The sequence below is a fragment of the Mytilus californianus genome, unplaced genomic scaffold, assembly GCF_021869535.1.
Source record: "Mytilus californianus isolate M0D057914Y unplaced genomic scaffold, xbMytCali1.0.p SCAF_6, whole genome shotgun sequence".
NCBI classification, from domain to species: Eukaryota; Metazoa; Mollusca; class Bivalvia; order Mytilida; family Mytilidae; genus Mytilus; species Mytilus californianus.
Genome location: NW_026262712.1, coordinates 101,300,404 through 101,308,164, shown reverse-complemented (window position 1 = coordinate 101,308,164; position 7,761 = coordinate 101,300,404). Strand labels below are relative to the sequence as shown.

At 35.2% G+C, this 7,761-nt stretch overlaps 1 long non-coding RNA gene across 1 annotated transcript; it reads left to right on the top strand.

The window, feature by feature from the left end:
* Positions 1 to 3,878: 3,878 nt before the first annotated feature.
* On the top strand, positions 3,879 to 6,125 carry LOC127706767 (uncharacterized). Its single transcript, XR_007984555.1, has 3 exons — positions 3,879 to 3,927; positions 5,265 to 5,341; positions 5,731 to 6,125. It is a non-coding gene; the product is annotated as an uncharacterized LOC127706767 (long non-coding RNA).
* The last annotated feature ends 1,636 nt before the right edge of the window (positions 6,126 to 7,761 follow it).

The following is a 7,761-nucleotide window of genomic DNA, read 5'->3' as shown; positions in this document are numbered from 1 at the left end:
CAGGAGTCAGCATTTAAGAGGTTAAAGGAGTTGCTTATATCAGCACCAATACTAGGATACGCCAACAGTGAATTACCCTATGAATTACGCACAGATGATTCCTGAACAGCACTAGGAGCAGTTTAACATCAGGAGCAACAAGGGATCAAGAGGGTAATCAGCTACGTAAGTAGAGAACTTACAAAGTCGGAAATGTGATACCCATCGCATAAACTGGAATTTCTGGCACTTAAGTGGGCGGTAAGCGACAAATATAAGGATTACCTCTATGGAAGCAACTTCATAGTACTAACAGATAACAACCCCATGACATATGTGCTAACAACAGCAAAGCTTGATACTACTAGACACAGATGGTTGGCCGCTTTAGCCGCATTCAACTTCAACATAGTTTACCGTCGAGGTAAGCAGAATGGTGATGCAGATGGACTTAGTCGTATACCACAACCAGCTGATATAGATTCCACCAACAGAGAGACTATCTCCATAGAATCTGTGAAGACCATCTGTAATTACATCCTTCCTTGATCATACATTGACAGTCTTGCTGTTAACCCAGCTGCAGTACAATCACAAGAAGAAGAAATACCGGATCATGATACAGTTGATTGGGCAACTGCACAAGCCATATATACTATCATCAAGTCTCTTGTAAAATACGTCATTGAAGGAAAGAAACCGACAACTGCAGATGTTGGACCGACACCACTACTGCGACAGTTCCAATACCTCAAGATGAAAGATGGTGTACTGTTCAGAGAAGTAACTATTGGCGAAGACAGGAAATCACAGTTAGTTCTACCATCAGCAAATATCAACGTTGTATTAGAGGCACTTCACAACGACATGGGACATCCCGGAAAGGATAGGACTCTATCACTGATCCGTGACAGGTTTTACTAACCTGGGATGGACAAAGATATGGAGGATTGGATACAACAGTGTGGCAGATGCATAAAGAGAAAAACACCAGCCCAACAGAGAGCACCTTTGGTTATCATTGAAACTATGTTTCCCCTTCAACTTGTCTGTTTGGATTTTCTCACACTGGAGCAGTCGAAAAGAGGTCACCAGAACATACTGGTTATTTCCGACCACTTTACCAGATATACCCAAGCAATACCAACGAGAAATCAGACAGTAAAGACCACAGCACAAGCACTCTTTGAGAACTATATCCTGCATTACGGAACACAGAAGATTCAGGGAGCTTATTTCGAAAGTAAAGTTATCAAAGAGCTCTGCACTGGAATGAAGAAGTCAAGGACTACGACCTATCATCCAATGGGGAGCCGGATGTGTGAACAATTTAACCGTACCCTTCTTGGTATGCTTGGAACCTTGGAATTACATCAGAAAGTCAACTGGAAGATCTACGTTTCACCCATGGTGCATGCGTACAACTGTACCCGTCATGAGTCCACTGGAGTAGCACCTTACTTTTTGATGTTTGGAAGAAACCCAAGACTACCCATCGACTTAGCGTTTGGCCTTCATAAAGACACCAAGTTGCCGACAACTCAGTATGTGAACAATCTACGAGACAGATTGTCACGTGCACACGTGCATACCGAGTGGCAGCTGACGCATCAAGGATGGCACAAGCGAATCAGAAGGATCTTTACGATCTTCGTGTTAGAGGAGCAGCAGTGCAGAAGGGAGATCGTGTACTCGTAAAGATTGTGGCCTTTGATGGCAAGTACAAGCTAGCGGATACATGGACAGATACTCCATATGAGGTTATTGACCAGACGAATTTAGATATTCCTGTTTTCACAGTCGTCAAAGAGAACGGAGAAACACGAACAAGGAATCTCCACAGGAATTTATTGCTACCTGTCGGGTATATCAGAGAAAAACTCCGACTGTAATACCACAACCAGTTCCAAAACCAAGGACAAGACTACAGAGGACAATAGCTGAACACCGGACTACTTCAAGTGAATCCAGTGATAAGTCTTCTGATTTCAGTGGATTATTTTTATGTAGACTATGTGCTGGCTGGAGAGGACAGTTGACAGTGAACCTACATTTACTGATGAACCAGCTGTGGATGAAACAGAACCAGCACAGGATGCCTCCATTCCATCTGGGGACGCCCAGCCTGAAAAGAACCAAGGGCCAGAAATGGAGACAGCTGCAGGAAGCGCGTCCGATATTGATGAGGATGCTAGTCCACAGGAGCATACACCTGTAGAAGAGGAAGAGCAACCTCAGGAACCAGATAAGTCACAGGTACCAGTCAGACGATCAGGGAGAGACCGTAAACCACCAGCATGGATTTCTTCTGGTCCATACGACATTGCAGCAATTGGAAACTACCTCTGTTGGTCATACTACTACCACGGATCGTTCGAAGCCAACAGCTGAGTGGCTACAGAAGGCTGACTACATTTCATCTCTAGCAAGGACACCTTTGTTCTCAGGATTACAGGGAGAAGCAGCCTTGACCATTCTGGATATAGTTAACCACTATTAGCTTGAGGAATGACGGGACGTCATTTTATAGCTGGTGGGGGGGAGGGGGTGTTTGGTAGAGCTATATTTTTATGTTTTACATTAATTAAGGTTTTATGTTATTAGAATATACGAACAGTTATTATAATTTGTAGTCTGCTAGTTTATTCAGGTAGAACATTACCTATTGATTAATATGTTTTCTATTGGTCAGTATGATTTAGGCGGGAATCTTCAGTTTAACTTTTCTTTATTTTGGTCAGTTGGCTAAAGATCTTTATCTTGAGTGGTAGCCATTTCTCTAACTTATTGGAAATTGTTACTAGTATATCTTTGGTATTGAAATTGTCTAGGACCAGCATATTCTTATTTAAGGTCAGTTTATTACTAACTCATTAATTATATAACACTCCAGTTTAAATATTTATAAGTGTATAATTGAATGAATAGGCTACAGTACTATGAAAGGTGTATGTAATTGATTTTAATTAAAATTATATGTGTAAAACATTCATAACTTATATAGTAATCTTTATAAACTTGATAATATAGTTTTATTTGTAAGATTTTGAAAAATATATAAAATCTGCATAAAACTTAATAATAGTATGATTTATACTTAAATTTTTAGTAGCAGTAATCAAGGATTTGTATAGTGAGAAGGATTGGAATCTCGTGGACTATTTGCATAAGCTGCGTATGAAGAGATTTTGCGAGATTTACCGTGATGCAACTCGTTAGTCGTTTTTCGTCCACCATTACAAGTTGAATTTATGTTATTTCCAGATAAACTCGGCGTTTTGTAAGTATACTATAACAAAATTACATGATGTGATACTTTTAAGTGTAAGTTTATGACAGTTCTGATTCAAAAAAAAGTTTATATCTTTACAAAACACATTGTCTGCATCTAAATATACTATGCATTTTATCTATTGGTCATCGTAATAATCCCGCCCAAATAAGCGGTCCAAACCACAACTTTAATCTCAATCTCCTCCTTCATAATACGGAATTGTGTTCAGAAACTTGAATTATATGAAATAAATGTGTGTGGTGCGTGCATATTATAAACTATATAGTGTAAGGAGCTTTCGTTGTTGTTATTTTAATGGTTATTTCAGACCAACCGTCAAAAATCGTCCAGCGTCAGTGCAAAAAAGGGTGGACTGATAAAATATCAATAAAGTGCCACAATCGGTCGATTTCAACACTAAAACGTAATTATATCAATTTATCATAGTTTATTTGTTGTACTTTCTAAAACATTTCGCTTGCAAAATGATAACTTGTGATATCATATTTTCAAAATACCGCAACGGTTACTAGATGCATCCAAAAGTCGTTATAATGGGCGGGACCAAATTAACATAAATAAACTTTTTGTAGTCCCTCGAACGTGATGACAAATGTTTACAGTATAGAATACATAGTTTGCATCTGTCGTTTCATGGACATTTACACCAAAAGGTATTGCTTTTTCCTTTAGAATTGATATGAAAATGTACTGGGAAATTCCTTTATGCCTTCAAGGGTTTACAAAACCCTGCTTACGTTCACCACATCAACTGAGTATATCATACAGTCATACTGCACATAGTCATAGGCTACTGTCATAGGTGATAGCATATTTTGGCAGTAGTATAAAGTGAAAATATAGGGACACTATTAATTTACAAGTTAAAGGCGTGTTCTTACTATCATATATTAAGACTGTCTATCTCTCCAATTTTTTGGTATACCTCAGGCCTGTACCAAAGATAACAGGAGAGAGTTACATTTGTATATGTGTATATATGTGCTTAAAAGTGTGGGGGATAAGGGTACGATTTCAGTGCGACTAATTCGGTTAATGAAATAGAAAGTATATATTGCCGTCTTCAGGATAAATCACAAGCGCTCGTCCCAGACCAGTATAATTTTTCTAACTGCCCAAATGAATAAAAAGAAATTTTATGAAAGACTATTTTTCAGGCTTTGTTGTCAAAAAGTGTTTCACAATACACAAAATTTCTTAACACTCATAAACAAAAACCAAAAAGAAAAGAACGGTCCATTCACATGTACATGTATGGAGAATTTGAAAGTAAAATTAGGCACTTCATCCAGTTATAAACTCTCAGCTCACTACTAAAAACTCTTCATACATGTATTGTCAGGACTCTTGGGCGTCTGGGTTTATCATTTGAAATATAAAGAAATACCAAAATAGTCAAAAATTTTATGTTGTCATGGTCAAACATTTGATATTCTTGGGATGGCTACATGTCTACTAAAGTACATAATTAATCCTTGTTACCCCAATACAATCAACCGGTTATGTACTTGTACAAAAAATGTATAGGATGCATAATGTGCCAATGCGGACTTTAAAATTCTGAACTTTTTCTGACCAGATTCTACATAAATTCATGTCTTGTATTTTATTATTTTTGTGATGTATTATGAACTGTGTTACTTTGTTAATGTTCATATATATATATATGTATACCATAAAACCCATGATAACTGGATTAATTTCAATAAAATACATATCCCAGCATTATTATAGTGAACATGTAAATTACATCTGTTTACATGGTTTAAACAGTAACAGATTATACATAACCCATCAGTGACGAGTGCCCAATTATTCGTTTTTAAATTACTGCAAAATTCTCTAAATGTTATTTGATAAAAAATAACTATTTAGCTTTTATATATGGACAGCTAGGAGAGTAGCTTACTCTTGATACATAAGTAATAAGATTTCAGTTACTGTGTATAATTGTTTAACATCATATTTGCATTAAGTTTTTTACTTTCAGATGTAAAAGATATTTTGTGTTCTAATAGTACTTCTCTCTGAAGACAATAGTTGGTTATGGCTGTGGATAATAATCAGGTAACTACATTATTAAATATATAAAATAATACTGATACCAGAATTACTTTAAAATCATTATATTTAGAATTTGTGCAAGAATCCTACCAGTGTGCCACATCTCTTAATATTTTTACAAAAATTCTTTGTTGAATTCTAGCCAGCTCTGACAGCTTTCAGCACTAGTACATTTTGTACTAGTACTGCCACAAAATGTAATTTTTAGATTCTTATTCGCTTTTAATTTGTAGTAGGCAGGTGTATTTTGTTTTACATGTAATGTTTTATTTTTTTTGCTTTGAAATTAAATGGATTAATATTATAATTTTACAATATGGAAAATGTCAGGGAAACCCTAATTATATTTTATGTATTTTAGTCTTACAAAAAAAAATGTTTGTTATTTTCAGGATACCAAAGTTAAAGAAAGGAGATATGTTTATTTTTGGTGAAAGTGCAATAAATAACACCATATTCTGACTTACAAAATGATCACTCATACTGCATGCAATACAGGGAAAGGCATCAAACCAAGCCTCTAGAAGACATACATTTATAGAATGTATTTTCTATGATGTACACGTCGCAGAGGATACTTTATGTTCCAAAAATTCAAATACAAATTGTGTCAGCTCAAGACGGAAGTTAACCAGAGTATGAAATCACCATTATCAATATGTAAAATCCAACCAGTGACTATATATTTATTCAAATAGTGTCATGAATGGAATTAAAAAAGGACTTGGAAAATTAACATGTTTTAATATTGCTTTGTGTGTTAATAAAATTTGTCAGCAAGAACAAACTTCTTTTATTACAAGACATCCAGAATACATGTCTTCATACATGTCATATCAGGTACCAGCATTTCTGTGGTTTGGGTGTTCCCAGATAGTTTAGTTTGTAACAATGTTCCATTTTTTGGTCTTTCATGCTTGGTTCATAAGGAATGTAAAAAAATATTTCATGTGGGTATAAAAATAAGGAGATGTGGTACGATTTCTATTAAGACAACTATCAGGAGATCAAAGGACAAGGATGTAAACGAAGACAGATCAGTGTTCACTAAGATAGATTTTCTAGATAGGTACTTTTTGAAAGTTGATAACCAATTGATTTATTGGGTCAATGGGATGAAGGTGGGGTGATGTGGGAATGAATATTTTAGCTTGGTGAGAATTAGTAGAAGAAATAATGTTGCCCGTTCAAGATGAAAATGAATAAGCTGCTGCATTTCTGCCTCACATTAAGCATGAAAAATTATGTAAAAAAGTGAAAATGAAGCTATGTGACATAAACAATCTGAGCAACAGATAAAAATGAAATAATATTAACTATTTGTGAATAATCTGTCCAAGAGAAATCCTCCTGCCTTACCCCCTAAAAATGAAATGATTGTCCACTTATATATGCTCTTAATGCTAATAAAAAATGTCAAATCTTTACCAATATAAAAATAAGGAGATGTATGAATGCCAATGAGACAACTATCCATCAAATTCAAATGAAGTGGATGTAAGCAATTATAGGCAACTGAACAGCCTTCAACAATGAGAAAAACCCATATTGTATAGTTGTCTCTAAAAGGCCACAACGTGAAAAATGTGAAACAAATTATGAGTAGGGTGTATGACACAATAAGCAGATAACCCATCAAAGTTATTCGTAAAATGCTATTAGTTGCTTGTGTTACTAATGTTTTTCACAAGGGAAATTTACTTGTACTTGCCATGGGTACAACCATTGATTTTAGGATATGAATGATACATTCATTGTTGAAGACCCTACATCAACTGTCAAGATGAAGAACAGGAATAAAAGCCATGTTCATTGATAATTTTCTATGTTTTCTATGTATTGGGTGCGATTTAGTCCCATGTACATGTACATTTACTCCATATCATTTCAGTTTCTATTTTACTGTTGTTTATAATCATGAACTTATTTTTAACTTCCTGCCAGTCCTTCAATGAACTCAAACCTCTATAGTTCCAGTTACAACTCATGTATTTGCAGTTTGAACAGACGAGAATCCTTGAAAATCAATGAATTCATTTAATTTCTCATTTGTTGCGGACCTTACATTTGTACATGTATATTGATTCTGTTAAATTTATTCATAACTTAACTATGATAAAAAAATCAACATACAGATATTGTATGGAGACCGACTATTCTTGAAGACTGTATGATTTCCTCTAACTGTCAACATGGTCAATGCTCTTGTGATAGTTGGGTCAATTTCATATACTAGAAGAAAGGACAAAGACAAGCTGCGAAAATAAATAATTGTTTTGACCTTCTCTTTGGGGTTATCTTAAACAGCTATTACAAGTATCATAAAGATGTGTTGGGCTACTCCAATTACGATCACAAGAAAAACAACAACATAAATTACGATAATTTTCGGCAACTGCCAAATGTAAACGACTATCAAAGTT